This window comes from Hyperoodon ampullatus (assembly GCF_949752795.1).
Source record: "Hyperoodon ampullatus genome assembly, chromosome: 11".
In the NCBI taxonomy this organism is placed as follows: domain Eukaryota; kingdom Metazoa; phylum Chordata; class Mammalia; order Artiodactyla; family Ziphiidae; genus Hyperoodon; species Hyperoodon ampullatus.
In genome coordinates, this window is record NC_136924.1 from 46,193,413 (window position 1) to 46,216,071 (window position 22,659).

A 22,659-nucleotide genomic window follows, 5' to 3' on the forward strand; every position below is an offset into this window, starting at 1 on the left:
CCAAAAAATGGAAGAGTAGGTAACACTCCCAAATTCATTCTACAAGGCCACCATTACACTGATGCCAAAACCAGACAAAGACAGTACAAAAAAGAAAATTACAGGCCAAATATTTTTGATGAATATAGATGGTAGAATCCTCAACACAATATTAGCAAGCCAAATCCAACAATACATAAACAGGATCATACACCATAATCAAATTGGATTCATTCCAGGGTCAAAAGGATGGTTCAACATTTGCAAATCAACCAATGTGGTATATCACATTAGTAAAAGGAAAGATAAAAATCACATGATCTTCTCAATATATGCAGAAAAAGCATTTGATAAAATTCAACATCAATTCATGGTAAAATCGCTCATCAAAGTGGGTATAGAGGGAAAATATTTCAACATAATAAAGCCTATTTGTGACAGACCTATGGCCAATGTCATACTCAGTGGTGAAAAACTGAAAGCCATCTCACTAAATTCAGGAACAAGATAGGGGTGTTCACTCTTGCTGCTTTGATTTACCATAGTACTGTTCACTCTTGCTGCTTTGATTTACCATAGTACTGGAAGCCCTAGCCACAGAAATCAGGCAAGAAAAAGAAATGAAAGTTATCCAAATTGGAAGGAAAGAGGTAAAATGGTCATTAGTTGCAGATGACACAATACTTTATATAGAGAACCCTAAAGTCTCACACAAAAACTACTAGAACTAATAAATGAATGCAGCAAGGTGGCGGGATACAAGAGAAAGTTTTTAAAAATCCCATTTAAAAATCACACCAAAAAAATAAAATACCTAGGAATAAACTTAAGAAGATGAGAGACCTATACTCTGAAAGCTATAAAACATTGATGAAGGAAATTGAACATGATACAAAGAAATGGAAAGATATCACATTTGTGGCTTTGAAGAATTAGTATTGTTAAAATGGCCATACCACCCAAAGCAATCTACAGATTTCATATAATCCCTATCAAACACTCATGACATTTTTCACAGGACTAGACCAAATAATCCTAAAATTTATATGGAACCACAGAAGAGCCTGAGTTGCCAAAGCAATCTTGAGAAAAAGAACAAAGCCAGAGGAATTACCCTCTCAGACTTCAGAGAATACAACAAAACTGAAGTATTCAAAACAGCATGGTACTGGCACAAAAACAAACACATAGATAAATGGAACAGAATAGAGAGCCCAAAAAGAAACCCACAGAACTATGGTAAATTAATCTATGACAGAAGAGGCAAGAATATACAATGGAGAAAACAGAGTCTCTTCAACAAGTGGTGCTGGCCAAACTAGACATAAAATAATGAGATTAGAACATTTCCTCACACCATATTCAAAAATAAACTCAAAATGGTTTAAGACCTAAATATAAGACATGAAACAAAAAAACTAGAAGAGAACATAGGCAGAATACCCTTTGACATAAATTGTAACAGTATTTTGGGGGGTTTGTCTCCTAAGGCAAAAAAAATAAAATCAACAATAAATAAATGGGACCTAATTAAATTTAAAAGCTTTTCCACAGCAAATAAAACCATTGGCAAAATGAAAAGCCAACCAGTAGAATGGGAGAAAATATTTAGAAATGATGCAATCAACAAGGGATTAATATCAAAAATACGTAAACAGCTCATACAACTCAATATCAAAAAAACCAAATAACCAATCAAAAAAGATCAAAGACCTGAACAGACTTTTTTTTTTCAAAGAAGACATACAGATGGCCAACAGGCCCATGAAAAGATGTTCAACATCACTAATTATTAGAGAAATGCAAATCAAAACAGCAATGAGATATCACCTCACAACTGTCAGAATGGCTATCATCAAAAATTCTACAAATAACAAATGTTGGAGAGGATGTGGAGAAAAGGGGACACTTGTACACTGTTGGTGAGAATGTAAATTGGTGCAGCCACTATGGAAAACTCTATGGAAGTTCCTTAAAAAACTAAAAATAGAGTTAACATATGATCCAGCAATCCCACTTTAGTATATATATCAGGAGAAAAAGGAGACACTAATTTGCAAAGTTACATGTGCCCCAAAATTTATAGCAGCACTATTTATACTAGCCAAGACATGGAAGCAACCCTAGTGCCCATCAACAAAGTAATGAATAAAGAAGATGTGGGAGATACACGCGCACACACACACACACACACACTGGAATATTAGCCATTTGCAGCAATGTTGATGACCCTATGGCCCTAGAGGATATTATGCTTACTGAAATAAGTCAGGCAGAGAAAGAAAAATAGTGTATGATATCATTTATATGTAGAATCTAAAACATAATACATATGAACACATATGCAAAACAGAAATAGACTCACAGATATAGCAAACAAACTTGTGGTTACCAGTGGGGATAGGAAAGCAGGGAGGAACCAATTAGGGGTGTGGGGTTAAGAGATACAAACGACTAAGTATAAAATAGATAAGCAACAAGGATGTATTGTATAGCACAGGTAATTAGCACCATTATCTTGTAATAACTTATAACGGAGTATAATCTGCAAAAATACTGAATTACTATGCTGTACACCTAAACTAAATAATATTGTAAATCAACTATATTTCCATTAAAAGTTGCTTTCCAAGATTCTGTTAGATTTCAGTAATTAATACAGTAAATAAAATCGGAATAAACAAAACTGAATTATGTATTAATTTTCCTTTTGTTTGCTAGTCAGTGAAAATAAATATTGTTTACCATCAAAAAAGAGAGAGAGAATGAGTTGCTAGAGAGATTTGGGAGTACTCAAAGAATAGTGTCATAGGAAAGAAAAGTGGGAGAGATTTTCAAGGAAGGGAATGTGGTCAGTAATATTAGATGCTATCCTGTTACTCCTTTAAATAACTCATATTTCCTAAATAAGAATAATATAGATATATCCTCTTAAAGAACGAATCATGAGCAGGTCAGAATCCTTAAAAAACTATCTCTACATCTATGGCAGCTTGAATGTGTCTAGAGCAAGTCAGAAAAGAAAATAAGCTCACTGGTAGAACCTGAAGGGTATCAGGTGCTATGAGTTCTTTAGGTAGAGCCAGGTATCAGCTTTTAATTTTTGATGCCTAGACAGGGCTAAAGGCATAGTGGAACCCTGGCTAAAGTCTTAAATTTTACAAGAGAGACCAAGGCAGGAGTCATAATAAGAGAGGAAGAAAGGGATTGGAGCAGTAGAGGAGCTGAGCTATACCTGCCTACTAGTTGGGAAACTTCGGGACAGGTAATTCCTACTGAGGCAGAATTAATGAAGAGATAGCAAACGAGCAAACCAAAACCAAAAATCAAACCAAACAGACTCCTCTTGGATGGCAGATAGTAGGGTACGGGTAATTAGGGGTGTTCCAAGATCCTTTTGTTTTATGTGGAATGGAATAGGAAAGCAGAACATATTGGAGGATATAATAATTTTTTTTCCAGTTTTCCCAATGAGTTTTATTTGGGCAGACCTGGGGACAGGGAGGGCCTGCATCTAAAAGAAGGTGTTGGGCCTCTTAGTGGTGAGCTGTGGCTTGTGCTGGCAACAGAGAACCCAGTAGGGCAGTGGGAACTTGATCTTGGAGTCGTGGAACTGCTTGACTGCTGGTCGACAGCACTTGCTGGCTGCAATCTCTTCTGCTTTTGTGATCTGGATCGAGTGGGCCCAGGCGCGGTGCCAGGCGCCCATGTCTCGGTAGCACTGGGTGACTGCACTGGCTGTGGTCAGGTCCCGGTACTCTCAGTGCTGCGGAAGTCATAGTGCAGCGAGAAGCCAAAGTTCTTCACCCGCAGGGGAGATTTCTCCAACACAGTAGACAATTTCCCCTGAATACTCTCTCATCTTCTTCAGCTGAGACACAAAGTACCAGAAACAGGACTTGGCAACGTGATTAAGCGCAAAGATGCGCATGCAGTAGAGGGGAGACATGCCGCATTTGGAAGTCAGCAGGCAGCGCCCCACTACCTTGTACTCTGGAAGTGTGCCCGAGGCCTTCATGGTGCTCTATCCATGCTCGCTGCCACCCTCGAAAAGGAAACTACTTTATTATTTTTATGGAGGTATAATTGACATATAACAGTTATTTAAAGTGTACAACATAGTGATTTGATATGTGTACCCACTGTGAAAAGATCGCCACAATAAGTCTAGTTAACATGGATCACTACACAGTTACCAATTCTTTTTCTTTGGATGAGAAATTTTAAAATATACTCTCTAGGAACTTTCAAATATAAAATACAGTATTATTAACTATAGTCACCATCCTGTACATTACATCCCCAGGACTTATTTATTTTATAATTGGAAGTTTCTACATTTTTACCACCTTCCCTAATTTTGCCCATACCCCACCCCCGAACTCTAGCAACCACTAATCTATTCTATGATTTTTTTTCAGATTACATGTATAAGTGAGATCATATGGTATTTTTCTTTCTCTGCCTGACTTATTTCACTTAACATGATGCCCTCAAGGTCCATCCATGTTGTTGCAGTTGGCAGGATTTCCTTACTTTTTATGGCTGAATAGTATTCCATTGTGTGTGTATATATAGATATATATACTACATCTTCTTTATTCATCCATTGATGGACACGTAGGTTGTTTCCATGTCTTGGCTATTGTAAATAATGCTTCAGTGAACATGGTGGTGAGGATAATCTTTTTGAGTTAGTGTCTTCTTTCCCTTGGAAAAATACCAGAAGTGGAATTGCTGGATCATATGGTAGTTCTATTTTTAATTTTTTCTTCCAGTTTTATTAAGATATAATTGACATACAGCATGTATGAGTTTAAGGTATACATCATAATGATTTGACTTACATACATCATGAAATGATTAGCATAGTAAGTACAGTGAACATCCATCATCTCATATAGATACAAAATTAAAGAAATAGAAAAAAATTCCTTGTGATGAGAACTCAGGATTTACCCTATTTTTAATTTTTTTGAGGAAACCCCATTCTATTTTTCGGTAGCAGCTGAACAATTTACATTCCCACCAATAGTGCACCCGGGTTTCCTTTTCTCCACATCCTTGCCAAGGCTTGTTTTTGCTTATGTTTTTGATGCTAGCTATTCTCACAGATGTGGTTTTGATTTGAATTTCCTTGATGATTCATTTTGTTAAGCATCTTTTTCTGTACCTGTTGGCTGCCTGTAGATCTTCTTTGGAAAAATGTCTGTTCAGGTTGTCTGCCCATTTTTTAGTGGGATTGTTGTTTTTTCACTTTGAGTTATATGAGTTGTTTATATATTTTGGCTATTAACCCCTTATCAGATATATGATTTACAAATATTTTCTTCCATTCAATAGGTTAGTTTTTCAATTTTTTGATGGCTTCCTCTTCTGTGAAAAGCTTTTCGGTTCAATGTAGTCCCACTTGTTTATATTTGCTTTAGTTGCCTTTGCTTTTGGTATCAAATTCAAAAAATCATTGCCAAGATGTATGTCAAAGATTTTGCCACTTGTGTATTTTTCTAGTGTTTTTTTGGTTTCAGGTCTTATATTCAAGTCTTTCATCCATTTTGAGTTAATTTTTATGTATGATATAAGATAGGGGTCCATTTTTCATTCTTTTGTGTGTGGCTGTTCAGTTTTCCCAGCACCATTTATTGAAAGGACTGTCCTTTCTCCATTGTATATTCCTGGCTCCTTTGTTATAAATTAATTGACCAAATATGTATGGGTTTATTTCTGGGCTTTCTTTTCTGTTCCATTGGCCTGTGTGTCTGTTTCAATATCATACTGTTTTGATTACTATATCTTTAATATTGTTTGAGATTATGAAATATGATGCCTCCAGCTCTGTTCTTTTTTCTCAATATTGTCTTCGCCATTCGGGTTTTGTTGTGGTTCCATACCAATTTTATGATTTTTTTTTCTATTTCTGTGAAAAATATCATTGGAATTTTCACAGGGATTGCATTGAATATGTGATGACTCTGACTAGAATGGGCATTTTAACAATATTAATTATTCCATTCCATTATCATGGACTATCTTCCCATTTATTTGTGTCTTCAATTTCTTTTATTAATGTTCTATAGTTTTTAGTGTACAGGTATTTCACCTCTTTGGTTAAACTTATTTCTAGGTATTTTATTCTTTTTGATACAATTGTAAATAAGGTTGTCTCCTTTTTTTTTTTTTTTTTTTTTTTGCGGTACGCGGGCCTCTTACCACTGTGTCCTCTCCCGTTGCGGAGCACAGGCTCCGGACACACAGGCTCAGCGGCCATGGCTCACGGGCCCAGCCGCTTGTGGGATCTTCCCGGACCGGGGCACGAACCCGCATCCCCTGCATCGGCGGGCGGACTCTCAACCACTGCGCCACCAGGGAAGCCCAAGGTTGTCTCCTTAATTTCTTATTCTGATAGTTCATTATTAGTGTATAGAAATGCAACTTACTTTTGTGTATGGTTATGTATCCTTTACCCGAATTTATTTATTGTACAGTTTTTTTTTGGCAACAGTGGAATCTTTAGTGTTTTCTATATAAAATATTGTGTTATAAGCAGATAAAGACAATTTTAATAGTTCCTTTCAGTTTTGAATGCTTTTTATTTCTTTTGCTTTTCTTTTTTTGTCCATTGACTCTAGCAAATATTACCAATATTATGTTGAATAAAAGTGGTGAGAGTGGGTATCTTTCCCTTGTTCCTGATCTTGGAGAAAAAGCTTTCAGCTTTTCATCATTGAATGTGATATTAGCTGTAAGCTTGTCATACATGGCCTTTATTATGTTGAGGTGCATTCTCTTTATACCCTTTTGTTAAAAAATTTTAGACATAGATGGATGTGAATTTTTGCAAATGCTTTTTCTGCATTCATATAAATGATTATATGATTTTTACCCTTCATTTTGTTAATATGGTATATCTCATTGACTGATTTGTGTTATGTTGAACCATCCTTATCCTTGGAATAAATCCTACTTGATCATGCTGTATGATTCTTTTAATGTATTGTTGAATTCAGTTTGTTAATATTTTCTTGAGGATTTTTGAATCTATGTTCATCAGGGTTATTGGCCTGTAATTTTCTTTTCTTGTTGTGTTCTTGTCTGGTTTTTGTATCAAGGTAATGCTGGTTATATAAAAGGAGTTTTGAAGTGTTTCCTCATCTTCTGTTTTTTGGAAGAGTTTGAGAAGGATTTATATTAACTTTCTTTAAATATTTGGTAGAATTTATCAGTGAAGTCATTGGTCCTAGACTTCTTTGTTAGGAAGTATTTGATTACTGATTTGATCTTCTTACCAATTATCAGTCTGTTCACATTTTCTATTTCTTCATGGATTAGTCTTGTAGGTTGTAGTTTCTAGGAATTTTCCATAAATTCTAGGTTGTCCACTTTGTTGGTTTTCAGAGTACTGTCTTATGATCACTCGTATTTCTGTGATATCAGTTGTAGTGTCTCCTCTTTCATTTATGATTTTATTATTTGAGTCCTCTCTTTTGTTTTTGTTGTTGGGTCTAAATAAGTTTGTTAATTTTGTTTTATCTTTTCAAGAAAGCAGTTCTTAGTTTTATTAATCTTTTCTGTTATCTTTTTATTTTCTATTTTATTTCTGCTCTAAAATTTGTTTTTTTACTTCATCTACTATCTGTAAGCTCAGTTCGTTCTCATTCTAGTTCCTTGAAGTGTAAAGTTACTTTATTTGAGATCTTTTGTTTATTGATGTAGGCATTTATCACCATGAATTTCCCTTTTAGAACTGTTTTTGCTACATCCCTTAAGTCTTGTTATATTGTTATTTCCAGTTTCATTTGTCTCAAGATATTTTTTTCTCTTTTGATTTCTTCTTTAACCCGTGGTTGTTCAGGAACATTTTGTTTAATCTCCAAATATTTGAATTTTCCAGTTTTCCTCTTGTAATTGATTTCTAGTTTAATACCATTGTAGTTGGAAAACATGCTTGATATTATTTCAGTCTTTAAAAAGAACTTGAGACTTGTTTGTTTTTTGATATTGAGCTCCATGAGCTGTTTGTATATTTTGGAGATTAATCATTTGTCTGTTGTTTCATTTGCAAATATTTACTCCCATTCTGAGGGTTGTCAATTTGTCTTGTTTATGGTTTCCTTTGCTGTGCAAAAGCTTTTAAGTTTAATTAGGTCCCATTTGTTTATTTTTATTTTTATTTTCATTGCCCTAGGAGGTGGGTCATAAAAGATCTTGCTGTGATTTATGTCAAAGATCGTTTTTCCTATGTTTTCCTCTAAGAATTTTATAGTGTCCGGTCTTACATTTAGGTCTTTAATCTGTTTTGAGTTTATTTTTGTGTATGGTGTTAGGGAGTGTTCTAATTTCATTCTTTTACATGTAGCTGTCCAGTTTTCCCAGCAACTAACTGAAGAGGCTGTCTTTTCTCCATTGTATGTTCTTGCCTCCTTTGTCATAAATTAGATGACTATATGTGCATGGGTTTATCTCTGGTCTTTCCTTTGCCATTGATCTATATTTTTGTTTTTGTGCCAGTACCATATTGTCTTGATTACTGAAGCTTTGTAGTATAGTTTGAAGTCAGGGAGCCAAATTCCTCCAGCTTTGTTTTTCTTTCTCAAGATTGCTTTGGATATTCAGGGTCTTTTGTGTTTCCACATGAGTTGTAAAATTTTTTGTTCTAATTCTGTGAAGAATGCCATTGATAATTTGATAGGGATTGCATTGAATCTGTAGGTTGCTTTGGGTAGTATAGTCATTTTCACAATATTGAGTCTTCCAATCCAAGAACATGGTATATTTCTCCATCTGTTTATGTCATCTTTGCTTTCTTTCATCAGTGTTTTATAGTTTTCTGAGTATAGTTTTTTATAGTTTTCTAAGTCTTTCACCTCCTTATGTAGGGTTTTATGTTTTTCTTATTTAATAAATTTATTTATTGATTGATTGATTTTGGGATGCATTGGGTCTTCGTTGCTGTGTGTGGGCTTTCTCTAGTTGCGGAGAGCAAGGGCTACTCTTCATTGAGGTGCACGGGCTTCTCATTATGGTGGCTTCTCTTGTTGTGGAGCATGGGCTGTAGGTGCACAGGCTTCAGTAGTTGTGTCTCACAGGCTTTGTTGCTCTGCAGCATGTAGGATCTTCCCAGAGCAGGGCTCAAACCTATGTCCCTGCATTGGCAGGTGGATTATTAACCACTGTACCACCAGGGAAGTCTCCCTTAGGTAGGTTTATTCCTAGGTATTTGATTCTTTTTGGTGCAATGTTAAGTGGGATTGTTTCCTTAATTTCTCTTTCTGATTTTTCATTGTTAGTGTATAGGAAAGCAAGAGATTTCTATTTATTTATTTTGTATCCTGCAACCTTACCAAATTCATTGATTAGTTCTAGTAGTTTTCTGATGGCATCTTTAGGATTTTCTATGTATAGTATCTTATCATCTGCAAACAGTGAAAGTTTTACTTCTTCTTTTCCAATTTGTATTCCTTTAATTTCTTTTTCTTCTCTGATTGCCGTGCCTAGGTCTTCCAAAACTATGTTGAATAAGAATGGTGAGATTGGACATCCTTGTCTTGTTCCTGATCTTAGTGGAAACACTTTCAGTTGTTTACCATTGAGTATGATGTTTGCTGTGTGTTTGTCATGTATGGCCTGTATTATGTTGAGGTAGGTTCTGTCTATGCCCACTTTCTGGAGAGTTTTTATCATAACTTGGTGTTGAATTTTGTCAAAAGATTTTTCTGCATCTATTGAGATGATCATATGGTTTTTTTTTTAATTTGTTAATATGGTGTATCACACTTGTTGATTTGCATATATTGAAGAATCCTTGCATCCCTGGGATAAATCCCACTTGATCATGGTGTATGATCCTTTTAATATGTTGTTGGATTCTGTTTGCTAGTATTTCACTCAGGATTTTTGCATCTATGTTCATCAGTGATATTGGTCTATAATTTTTTGTGTGTGATATCTTTTTCTTTTTCTTTTTTTTTTTTTTTTTTCTTGTGGTACATGGGCCTCTCACTGTTGTGGCCTCTCCCATTACAGAGCACAGGCTCCGGATGCGCAGGCTCAGCAGCCATGGCTCACGGGCCTAGCCTCTCTGCAGCATGTGGGGTCTTCCTGGACTGGAGCACGCACCCGTGTCCCCTGCATCGGCAGGCGGACTCTCAACCACTGCGCCACCAGGGAATCCCTGTGATATCATTTTCTGATTTTGGTATCAGAGTGATGGTGGCTTCATAGAATGAATTTGGGGGTGTTCCTCCCTCTGCAGTATTTTGGAAGAGTTTGAGAAGGATAGGTGTTACGTTTTCTCTAAATGTTTGATGGAATTTGCCTGTGAAGCCATCTGGTCCTGGACTTCCGTTTGTTGGAAGATTTTTAATTAGTTTCAGTTTCATTACTTGTGATAGGTCTGTTTATACTTTTTAATTCTTCCATGTTCAGTCTTGGAAACTTGTAGTTTTCCAAGAATTTGTCCATTTCTTTGTGACTGTCCATTTTATTGTCATATAGTTGTTTGTAGTAGTCTCTTATAATCCTTTGTAGTTTTGTGGTGTTGGTTGTGATTTCTCCTTTTTCATTTCTAATTTTATTGATTTGCGACCTCTCCCTTTTTCTCTTGATGAGTCTGGCCAAGGGTTCAATTTTGTTTATCTTATCAAAGAACCAGCTTTAGTTTTATTGATCTTTGCTGATGTTTTCTTCGTTTCTATTTCATTTATTTCTGCTCTGATCTTTATGATTTCTTTCCTTCTACTGTCTTGGGTTTTCTTTGTTCTTCTTTCTCTAGTTGCTTTAGGTGTAAGGTAGATTGTTTATTTGAGATTTTTATTGTTTCTTGAGGTGAAATTGAATTGCTATAAACTTCCCTCTCAGAACTGCTTTTGCTGCATTTCAGAGGTTTTAGGGGGCATGTTTTCATTTTCATTTGTTTCTGTGTATTTTTTAATTTCTTCTTTGATTTTTCAGTGATATCTTGGTTATTTCATACTGCACTGTTTAGCCTCCATGTATTTGTGTTTTTTATAGTCTTTTTCCTGTAATTGATTTCCAGTCTCATAGCATTGTGGTCAGAAAAGATGCTTGATACAATTTCAATTTTCTTAAATTTTCTGAGGCTTGATTTGTGATCCAAGATATGATCTATTCTGAGAATGTTCTGTTTGCACTTGAGAAGAAAGTGTATTCTACCACTTTTGGGTGGAATGTTCTATAAATAGTAATTAAACCTATCTGGTTTATTGTGGCATTTAAACCTTGTGTTTCCGTATTTATTTTCTCTTTGGATGATCTGTCCATTGGTGTAAGTGGGGTGTTAAAGTCCCCTACTATTATTGTATTACTGTCAATTTCCCCTTTCATGGTTGTTAGCATTTGCCTTATGTATTGTGGTGCTCCTTTGTTGGGTACATAAACATTTATAATTGTTATATCTTTTTCTTGGATTGATCTCTTGATCATTAGGTAATGTTCTTCCTTATCTCTTGTAACAGTCTTTATTTTAAAGGCTATGTTATCTGATATGAGTATTGATACTCCAGCTTTCTTTTGATTTCCATTTGCGTGGAATATCTATTTCCATCCCTTCATTTTCAGTCAGTATGTGTCCCTTGTTCTGAAGTGAAGACAGTATATATATGGGTCTTGTTTTTGTATCCATTCAGCCAGTCTGTATATTTTGGTTGGGACATTTAATCCATTTACATTCAAGGTTATTATTGATATATATGTTCCTATTACCATTTTCTTAATTATTTTGGATTTGTTTTTGTGGGTCTTTTTCTTTTCTTGTGTTTCCCACCTAGAGAAGTTTCTTTAACATTTGTTGTAAAGCTGGTTTGGTGGTGCTGAATTCTATTAGCTTTTTCTTGTCTGAAAAGCTTTTGACTTCTCCATTGAATCTGAATGAGATCCTTGCTGGGTAGATTAATCTTGGTTGTAGGTTTTTCTTTTTCATCACTTTAAGTATATCCTGCCACTCCCTCTAGCCTGCAGAGTTTCTGCTGAAAAATCAGCTGATAACCTTATGGGGACTCCTTTGTATGTATTTTTTTGTTTTTCCCTTGCTGCTTTTAATATTTTTTTCTTTGAATTTAATTTTTGTTAGATTGATTAATATGTGTCTTGGTGTGTTTGCCCTAGGGTGTATCCTTTATGGGACTCTCTGTGCTTCCTGGACTTGGGTGACTATTTCCTTTCCCATATTAGGGAAGTTTTCCACCATAATCTCTTCCAATATTTTCTCAGACCCTTTGTTTTTCTCTTCTTCTTCTGGGACCCCTATAATTCAAATGTTGGTGCATTCAGTGTTGCCCCAGCGGTCTCTGAGATTGTCTTCAATTCTTTTCATTCTTTTTTCGTTTTTCTGCTCTTGGCAGTTATTTCCACCATTTTGTCTTCCAGCTCACTTATTTGTTCTTCTGCCTTGGTTATTCATTCCTTCCAGTGTATTTTTCATTTCAGTTATTGTGTTGCTCATCTCTGTTTGTTTGTTCTTTAGTTCTTCTAGATCTTTGTTAAACATTTCTTGTGTTTTCTCAATCCATGCCTCCATTCTATTTCTGAGATTCTGGATCATCTTTACTATCATTACTTTGAATTCTTTTTCAGGTAGATTCCCTATTTTCTCTTCATTTATTGGTCCTGTAAGTTTTTACCTTGCTCCTTCATCTGTGACATATTTTTTTTGCCGTCTCATTTTTTTTTTTTCTTTATGGGTGGGATTGTGTTCCTATCTTAGTGGTTGCTTGGCCTGAGGCTTCCAACAGTGGAGTTTGTAAGCTGTTGAGTAGAGCTAAGTCTTGGTTCAGAGATGAGGAACTCTGGGAGACTTCACTCCAATGAATATTCCCTGGGGTCTGAGGTTCTCTGTTAGTCCCATGGTTTGGACTCAGAGCTCCCATCACAGGAGCTTCAGCCCAACCCCTGGCTCATGAACCAAGATCCTTTTAGAGAAATGATATGCATCCAAATTTTAAGCCTCTCTGTCCAGAAGTTCCTTAACTTCAGTCAAGTTCTGTAATCTGGAGAGCTGCTTGCCAGGTGCTTCCCAGACCCCCTCTCTGTGACTGCCAAACTTCTTTTTCCTCCAGACCCTTTAAACTGCCTGTACGTATTTTTCTGATTTCCTCTTTCCATTGGTTGTTTAGTAGGATATTGTTTAACTTCTATGTGTTTGTGTTTTTTTACAGTTTTTTTTCTGTTTGTTGATTTCTAATCTCATAGTGCTGTGGTCAGAAAAGATGCTTGATACGATTTCAGTTTTCTTAAATTTCCTGAGGCTCACTTTGTGGCCCAGTGATCAATCCTGGAGAATGTTTCATGTGCACTTGAGAGGAATGTGTATTCTTCTGCTTTTGGATGGGATGCTCTGTAAATATCAGTTAAGTCCACCTGGTCTAATGTGTCATTTAAGGCCTGTGTTTCCTTATTGATTTTCTGTCTGAATGATCTGTCCACTGATGAAATTGGGGTGTTAAAGTCCCCCACTAATATTGTGTTCCTGTCGATTTCTCCCTTTATGGCTGTTAATATTTGTCTTATATATTGAGGTACTCTTATTTGGGTGCATATATACTTACAATTGTTATATCTTCTTCTTGGATTGTTCCCTTGATCATTATGTAATGTCTTTCTTGGTCTCTTGTAAAGTCTTTATTTTAAAGTGTATTTTGTCCAATATGAGTATTGTGACTCCATCTTTCTTTTGATTTTCATTTGCATGGAACACTTTTTCCATCCCCTAATTTTCAGTCTGTATGTGTCCCTAGATCTGAAGTGGGTCTCTTGTAGACAGAAGATATATGGGTCTTGTTTTTGTATCCGTTCAGCCAGTCTCTGTCTTTTGGATGGAGCAATTAATCTGTTTACATTTAAGTAATTATTGATATATATGTATTTATTGCCATTTTGTTAATTGTTTTGTGTTTGTTTTTATTGGTCTTTTTTCTTCCCTTCCTCTTTTGTTCTTTTTTCTTGTGATTTGATGGCTAACTTTAGTGTTGTGTTTGCATTGCTTATTCTGCTTTATGTGTGTATGTATTGTAGATTTTCAGTTTGCAGTTACCATGAGGCTTTGATATAGCAGTCTATATATAAGCAAGATTGTTTTAAGTTGCTTGTCTTTTCATTTCAAATGCCTTTCCAATATCCTGCATTTGTGCTCTCCTCTTCTCACAATTTCTGGTTTTGATACCATATTTTGTACAGATGATTTCCTACATTTACTGTTTGTTTGCCTTTACCAGTGAGCTTTTCCATTAGTGATTTTCCCATTTTTAGTTGTGGCTTATTCTTTTCTGCTTAGAGAAGTTCCTTTAGCATTTGTTGCAAAGCTCGTCTGGTGGTGCTGAATTCTCTTAGCTTTTGCTTCTCTGTAAAGCTTTTTTTTTTTTTTTTGCTGTATGCGGGCCTCTCACTGCTGTGGCCTCTCCCGTTGTGGAGCACAGGCTCCGGACGCGCAGGCCCAACGGCCATGGCTCACAGGCCCAACCGCTCCGCGGCATGTGGGATCCTCCCAGACCGGGGCACGAACCCGTGTCCCCTGCATCGGCAGGCGGACCCCCAACCACTGCGCCACCAGGGAAGCCCCTCTGTAAAGCTTTTGATTTCTCCATTGAACCTCGATTAAAGCCTTGCTCAGTAGAGTATTCTTGGTTGTAGGTTTTTCCCTTTCATCATTTTAATATATTGTGCCACTCCTTCTCGCCTGCAGAGTTTCTGCTGAGATATCAGCTGTTAACCTTATGGGAGTTCCCTTCTATGTTATTTGTTGCTTTTCCCTTGTTGCTTTTAGTATTTTTTCTTTATCTTTAATTTTTGTCAGTTTGATTACTGTGTGTCTCGGCATGTTTCTCCTTGGGTTTATCCTGCCCAGGACTCTCTGTGCTTCCTGGACTTGGGTGGCTATTTCCTTTCCCATGTTAAGGAAGTTTTCGACTATAATCTCTTCAAATATTTTCTCGGGTCCTTTCTCTCTCTCTTCTCTTTCTGGAACCCCTGTAATGAAAATGTTGGTGCATTTAACGTTGTCCCAGAGATCTCTTTGGCAGTCTTCATTTCTTTTCATTCTTTTTTCTTTATTCTGTTCTGCACTGCAGCAGTGATTTCCACCATTCTGTCTTCCACGTCACTTATTCATTCTTCTGCCTCAGTTATTCTGCTATTGATTCCTTCTAGTCTGTTTTTCACTTCAGTTATTGTATTGTTCATCTCTGTTTGTTCTTAATTCTTCTAAGTCTTTGTTAAACATTTCTTGAACCTTCTCAATCCTTGCCTCCATTCTTTTTCCAGCATCTTGGATCATCTTCACTATCAGTATTCTGAATTCTTTTTCTAGCAGATTGCCTATCTCCACTTCTCTTAGTTGTTCTTCTGGGGTTTTATCTTGTTGCTTCATCTGGGAGGTATTCCTCTGCCTTCTCATTTTGTCTAACTTTCTGTGATTGTGGTTTCTGTTCCACAGGCTGCAGGATTGTAGTTCTTGCTTCTGTCTGTCCTCTGGTGGTTGAGGGTGTGTAAGAGGTTTTGCAGATTTCCTGATAAAGGGACTCCACTGGTGAGTGGAGCTTGGTCTTGTCCCTCCGGTGGGCAGGGCCATGCTCAAGAAACCTTTAAGCAGCCTGTCTGCTGATGGGTGGGGCTGTGTTCCTGCCGTTTGTTGTTTGGCCTGGGGCACCCAACACTTTTGAGTGGGGCTAATGGCAGCCTCTGGGAGTATTCACTAAAAGAATACTCCCCAGAACTGCCACTGCCAGTGTCTTTGTCCCCACAGTGAGCCATAACCACTCCCTGCCTCTGCAGGATACCCTCCAATATTAGCAGGTAGGTCTGGCCCTGTCTTTTATGAGGTCACAGCTTTTTTCCCCTGGGTTCTGTTCCACACAGAACCTTCTGTACCCCCTTCAAGAGTGGAGTCTCTGTTTCCTCCAGTTCCATGGATTTTCTGTGATCAAACCCCACAGGCTTTCAAAGCCAGATTCCCTGGGGGCTCCTCCTCCATTGCTGGACCCCCAGGCTGGGAAGACTGACATGGGGCTCAAGACTTTCACTCCTGCAAGAGGGCCTCTGTGGCACAATTGCTCTCCAGTCCATGGGTCACCCACCTGGCTGGTATGGTGTTTGATCTTATCGTGATTGTGCCCCTCCTAATGTCTCATTGTGGCTTCTTCTTTGTCTTAGGCTGTAGGGTATCTTTTTTGGAAGGTTCTAGCATTTTTCAGTCCATGGTTGTTCAGCAATTAGTTATGATTTTGGTGTTTCTGTAAGAAGGGATGAGTCCACATTCTTCTACTTCACCATCTTGAGCTCAAGATAAAAGCTCTACATTTTTATTTCCCTCCCCCATTTTGTTTTCGATGTCACATCTTACTTCTTCTTATCTTGTGTATCTATTAACAAATTACTGTAGTTGTTATTTTTACTACTTTTGTCTTTTAACTTTCATACTAGTTTTATAAGTGATTAACCATCCTTACAACATTAGATTATTCTAAATTTTACATATTTACCTTTACCAGTGAGATTTATACTTTCACATATTTTCCTGTTACTAATTACTGTTATTTTGTCTTAAAGAAGTTCTTTTAACATTTCTTTTAAGGCCAGTCTAGTGGTGAAAAACTCCTTTAGTTTTTGCCTTTCTGGAAAACTCTTTATCTCTTCTAATCTGAAGAACAAATTTTCCAGGTAGAGTATTGTTGGTTGGTAATTTTTTTTTTTCCTTCCTGCAATTTGAATATATTGTGCCACTCCTTTCTGGACTGCAAAGTTTATGCTGAAAAACCTGCTGATAGTCTTATGAGGTTTCCCTTATACTTAACAAGTTGTTTTTCTCTTGCTTTTAAGACTGTCTCCTTGTTTTTAACTTTTGATAAGTTAATTATAATGTGTCCTGGTGAGAGTCTCTTTGGATTCTTCTTATTTGGAACTTTATTGTCTTCTTGGATCTAGAGGTATGTTTCCTTCCCCACGTTAGGGAATTTATTGGCCATAATTTTTTCAAACCAGTTTTCTGCCCTTTTTTCTTCTTCTTTTCATTTTTGGACCCCTATAATATGAAGATTGGTCCACTTGATATTGTCCCATAAGTCCCTTACGCTATTTTCACTTTTTTTCCATTCCTTTATCTTTTTTGCTACTCTGATTTGATGAATTCCTTTGCCTTATTTTGAATCTTCTGATCACTTCTTCAGCTTAATCTGGTCTTCTGTTGAACCTTTCTGTTGTATTTTTTGGTTCAGTTATTGTATTCTTCAGCTCTGATTTCTGTTTGGTATTTTCTGTTTCTTTGTTGAAATTCTCACTTAGCTCATGTGCTGATCTCCTGACCTCAGCGAGCAGTTTTATGGCTGTTATTTTGTAAGGTATAAGCTAAATTGCTTATCTCCATTTCATTAAGGTCTTCTTCTGAGGCTTTATCTTTTTCTTTCATCTGGAAAATATTCTTCTATTTCTTCATTTTCCCTGACACTCTTTGTTGGTTTTTATGCATTAGAGAAAACAGCTACCTCTTCTAGTCTTGAAAGAGTGGCCACATGCAGGGGATGATCACTATGTTTCGACCTCACCCTAGGTCTTTGTTGTCTCTCAAACCTTTGTGATTGTCCAAGCAACCTAGTTCATTTTTAGTGGCTCCCAGTTGAGGGTGTGCCAAAACCACCAGGTTCCTAAAGGGGAAGATCTCAGTCAAAACATAGATTTAGTCTGATTGGAAGCCAGACCCTCTGCCAACAGCTTTTAAAGTACACAAATATGCCTCTTCCATGAGAAAACTTTAAGATGGGAATTTCTTTCTGCTCCCTCTGCTCTGAGACCTGTTGTGATAGCCAGTTGAGAACTGTTTCTTTGTTTGCTACCATCCCATTGAACCTGTGAAAACAAGCGCTGCTGACCACCAGAGCCAGGCTATCAAGGGATGTGTCCTTTGGGCAGCAGCCTCAAAAGTCAGGATCTCAGATGTGTTCACAAACTCTTTTCTGGGAGATACCAATGTCAACTGAAAAAAATGCACAACCTAAAAACTGAGAATTATGTTTTATTCAGCAGGCATACTGAGGACTTAAGCCCAGGGGACAGCCTCTCAGATAGCTCTGAGGAACTGTTCTTTAGAGGTAAGGGAAGAGCCAGGATACATAGGAGTTTTTGGAAAAACAAAGAACAAACAAACAGATAGTCAGAACATCAAAGGATTACTGTTAATTAAAGAAAAAACAGACATCTCAAGTTAATAATATAGCACTTTTCTATATGTGGGAAGATGCAAGTGTCTGGGCTCATTGAAATAATTCCTTTGATATGCACCTTAACTGTCTAGGTCCAGTATCCTGTTTTCTCTATCCTGAATCCCTCAGGGTGCACCTGTGGGTGCAGGGGGTTGGGGAGGCTGCAGTAGCTGACGGCTTGATGGCTGCAGCATCCTTTGTTTACTGATTTAACAAGTGATATTCTTTGTGACAACCTAGAATAAGGCAGAGGGAAAGCGTAAAGATGGCACCTGCTCATCTCTGTGGTCTTTGAAAAGTATTTCATTCTGTCTCTAAATGTGTGTCAAATAAGAAGCCTGTTCCTGAGGCTGAAGATTTAAGATAAGCAAATAAGCCTCTCTCATGGAAACATTCAGTGTATGTTTCAGTCTGCTACCTCTGTGCTGTGCTCTGGGGGAATAACTGGTTAAGAATTCTTTCTCCATTTGTTACAGTGCTATAGGACTTACAAATGTAAGACCCATTGGCTACCAGAGCAAGGCAGACAAGGGGTGGAAACTACAAAAACTGGGGCACAGATGTGTGTACAGGCTCATCTCTGGGAGCAAGGCAGAGGGAGAGCATGAAGATAGTGCCTAGACTCTGAGGTCTCTGGAGAGGATTACAGTCTGCTCTTAGATATGAGTTTAATTAGAAGCCTTCTGTTCAGGTCACATCTATGAAGATAAACTAATAGGCTTCTTTCACAGAAAGATTGGGTATGTCAGTGGGCTACCTCTGCTCTAGGCCCTGGGTAGTAGTCTTGTGGAGCTTGTGCAAACACTTTGAGAACTGTTTGTCAGTTTGCTATAGTCTTGTGGATCTTCACTGGCTTTCAAATCTTGATGTTTGGGAGGCTCATCTCTCCGTTGCAGGTCTTAGAAGTTCAGGAACCAAATATGAGGTTCGAACCATTAGTTCTTCATGGAGAAACTTGTAGTAAGTTCCTTCCTGATTGTGGATTGCTGCACCTGGAGTGGGGTTTATGGTGTCTCAGCATAATCTGAGATTGAGTCTCAGCCTGTCCTACCTGCTTCAATGTAGGTTTTTTTCTAATTTGGCCAATGTGTGGGAGGCTCTTGGCTAGTTGGGGTTTTTCTGGGGGAGGGGAGGTTCTTTTGGAAGAAATTGTTCTGTGTGTAGCTGTAGATTCAGTGTGTCCATGGGAGAAGGTGAGTTCAGGATACCTCTACATTGCCATCTTTAACTGCAACTTATTTAATTTTAAAATAGTAGAGGAATACAGTTTAAATATGATTGTTTAAAATGGGAGGATAATCACTAGAGAAATGGAGACACATGGAAGAACTTCAGAATGCAAAACAGTGGGGATGTCACAGTAGGAAACCTGATCAAGGTGGGAAAAAATGAGAACACTTCTACATAAACAATAAATGTAGAATGTAAGGAATGAATCCCGCTTAACAATATATTAAATTTTATTAGAGGGCTGGTGTTTCTTACCAAGATTAGAGGAATATCAAATTGAGGAGACGAATATCTCTGCATAATTTTCAAGAAACATGTAGAACATAATAATAAAGGTTGAAAATAAAAAGATAGCAAAAGATATGTATATAAAGAAAATATATAGTATTAAGGGCAGTATAAATGCAATAAATGCCCATTTAGAGAAGAGAAGAAGAGGATATAGAAAGTTACTGATCCATACCAATTATGAAATCCTGCTGAGCAGGCATCGTGAAGACTTGCTGAACCTAGAGAATGGGGGAAATTCCTTGAATAATTCAGTTTTTTTTTTTTTTTTTTTTCTATTTGGGCTGCTCTTTTTCTGTTTTTCTCTATCAAAAGATCTGAAGTTGGCATTGGAGTATATGTCTATCTTGGGGTCTGTGTAGCTTTCTCAGCTTGTGGGTTCCTGGTACAAGTTTGAGACTTGAATGTTTTAAGGATTGAGCCTACAATACTTTTTTTTTATACAGCGGATTCTTATTATTCATCTATTTTATACACATCAGTGTATACATGTCAATCCCATTCTCCCAAATCATCACGCCACCACCACCACCCCCTGCCGCTTTTCCCTCTTGGTGTCCATACATTTGTTCTCTACATTTGTGTCTAAATTTCTGCCCTGCAAACTGGTTCATCTGTACCATTTTTCTAGGTTGCACATATATGCGTTAATATACAATATTTGTTTTTCTCTTTCTGACTTACTTCACTCTGTATGACAGTCTCTGGATTCATCCACATCTTTACAAATGACCCAATTTCGTTACCTTTTATGGCTAATATTCCATTGTATATATGTACCACATCTTCTTTATCCATTCGTCTGTCGATGGGCATTTAGGCTGCTTCCATGACCTGGCTATTGTAAATAGTGCTGCAGTAAACACTGGGGTGCACGTGTCTTTTTGAGTGATGGTTTTGTCAGGGTATATGCCCAGTAGTAAGATTGCTGGGTCATATGGTAGTTCTCTTTTTAGTTTCATAAGTAACCTCCATACTGTTCTCCATAGTGGCTATATCAATTTACATTCCCAACAACAGTGCAAGAGGGTTCCCTTTTCTCCACACCCTCTCCAGCATTTGTTGTTTGTGGATTTTCTGATGATGCCCATTCTAACTGGTGTCAGGTGATACCTCACTGTAGCTTTGATTTGCATTTCTCTAATAATTAGTGATGTTGAGCAGCTTTTCATGTGCTTCTTGGCCATCTGTATGTCTTCTTTGGAGAAATGTCTATTTAGGTCTTCTGCCCATTTTTGGATTGGGTTGTTTGTTTTTTTTAATATTGAGCTGCATGAGCTGTTTGTATATTTTGGAGATTAATCCTTTGTCTGTTGATTTGTTTGCAAATATTTTCTCCCATTCTGATGGTTGTCTTTTCGTCTTGTTTGTAGTTTCCTTTGCTTTGCAAAAGCTTTTAAGTTTAATTAGGTCCCATTTGTTTATTTTTATTTTTATTTCCATTACTCTAGGAGGTGGATCAAGATCTTGCTGTGATTTATGTCAGAGTGTTCTTCCTATGTTTTCCTCTAAGAGTTTTATACTGTCGGGTCTTACATTTAGGTCTCAAATCCATTTTGAGTTTATTTTTGTGTATGGTGTTAGGGAGTGTTCTAATTTCATTCATTTACATGTAGCTGTCCAGTTTTCCCAGCACCACTTATTGAAGATACTGTCTTTTCTTCATTGTATATCCTTGCCTCCTTTGTCATAGATTAATTGATCATAGGTGGGTGGGTTTATCTCTGGGTTTTCTATCCTGTTCCATTGATCTATATTTCTGTTTTTGTGCCGGTACCATACTCTCTTGATTACTGTAGCTTTGTAGTATAGTCTGAAGTCAGGCAGTCTGATTCCTCCAGCTCCGTTTTTTTCCCTCAAGACCTCTTTGGCTATTCGGCGTCTTTTGTGTCTCCATACAAATGTTAAGATATTTGGTTCTACTTCTGTGAAAAATGCCATTGGTAATTTGATAAGGATTGCATTGAATCTAGATTGTTTTGGGTAGTATAGTCATTTTCACAATATTGATTCTTCCAATCCAAGAACATGGTATATCTCTCCATCTGTTGGTATCATCTTTAATTTCTTTCAACAGTGTCATATAGTATTCTGCATACAGGTCTTTTGTCTCCCTAGGTAGGTTTATTCCTAGGTATTTTATTCTTTTTGTTGCAATGGTAAATGGGATTGTTTCCTTAATTTCTCTTTGAGATATTTCATCATTAGTGTGTAGGAATGCAAGAGATTTATGTGCATTAATTTTGTATCCTGCAACTTTACCAAATTCATTGATTAGCTCTAGTAGTTTTCTGGTGGCATCTTTAGGATTCTCTATGTATAGTATCATGTCATCTGCAAACAGTGACAGCTTTACTTCTTCTTTTCCAATTTGTATTCCTTTTTATTTCTTTTTCTTCTCTGATTGCCGTGGCTAGGACTTACAAAACTATATTGAATAGTGGTGAGAGTGGACATCCTTGTCTTGTTCCTGATCTTAGAGGAAATGCTTTCAGTTTTTCACAGTTGAGAATGATGTTTGCTGTGGGTTTGTTTTCTGATTTGGATTCCTTTTCTTTCTTTTTCTTCTCTGATTGCTGTGGCTAAAACTTCCAAAACTATGTTGAATAATAGCGGTGAGAGTGGGCAACCTTGTCTTGTTCCTGATCTTAGAAGAAATGGTTTCAGGTTTTCACCATTGAGAACAATGTTGGCTGTGAGTTTGTCATATATGGCCTTTATTATATTGAGGTAGGTTACCTCTAGGCCCACTTTCTGGAGAGTTTTTATCATAAATGGGTATTGAATTTTGTCAAAAGCTTTTTCTGCATCTACTGAGATGATCATATGGTTTTTATTCTTCAATTTGTTAATAAGGTATATCACATTGATTGATTTGCATATATTGAAGAATTATTGAATCCCTGGGATAAATCTCACTTGATCATGGTGCATGATCCTTTTAATATGTTGTTGGATT

The 22,659-nt window shown here is 37.0% G+C and overlaps 1 protein-coding gene and 1 pseudogene across 2 annotated transcripts in view; one reads left to right on the forward strand and one right to left on the reverse strand.

Annotated features, from left to right (window-relative positions):
- Positions 1 to 22,659, forward strand: part of REDIC1 (regulator of DNA class I crossover intermediates 1) — a gene marked incomplete at its 3' end in the record, with an annotated part of 71,327 nt that overhangs the window by 35,645 nt on the left and 13,023 nt on the right.
- LOC307059894 (large ribosomal subunit protein eL20-like) lies at positions 3,450 to 3,997 on the reverse strand (annotated as a pseudogene). Its single transcript has one exon. The product of its transcript is annotated as a large ribosomal subunit protein eL20-like (transcript).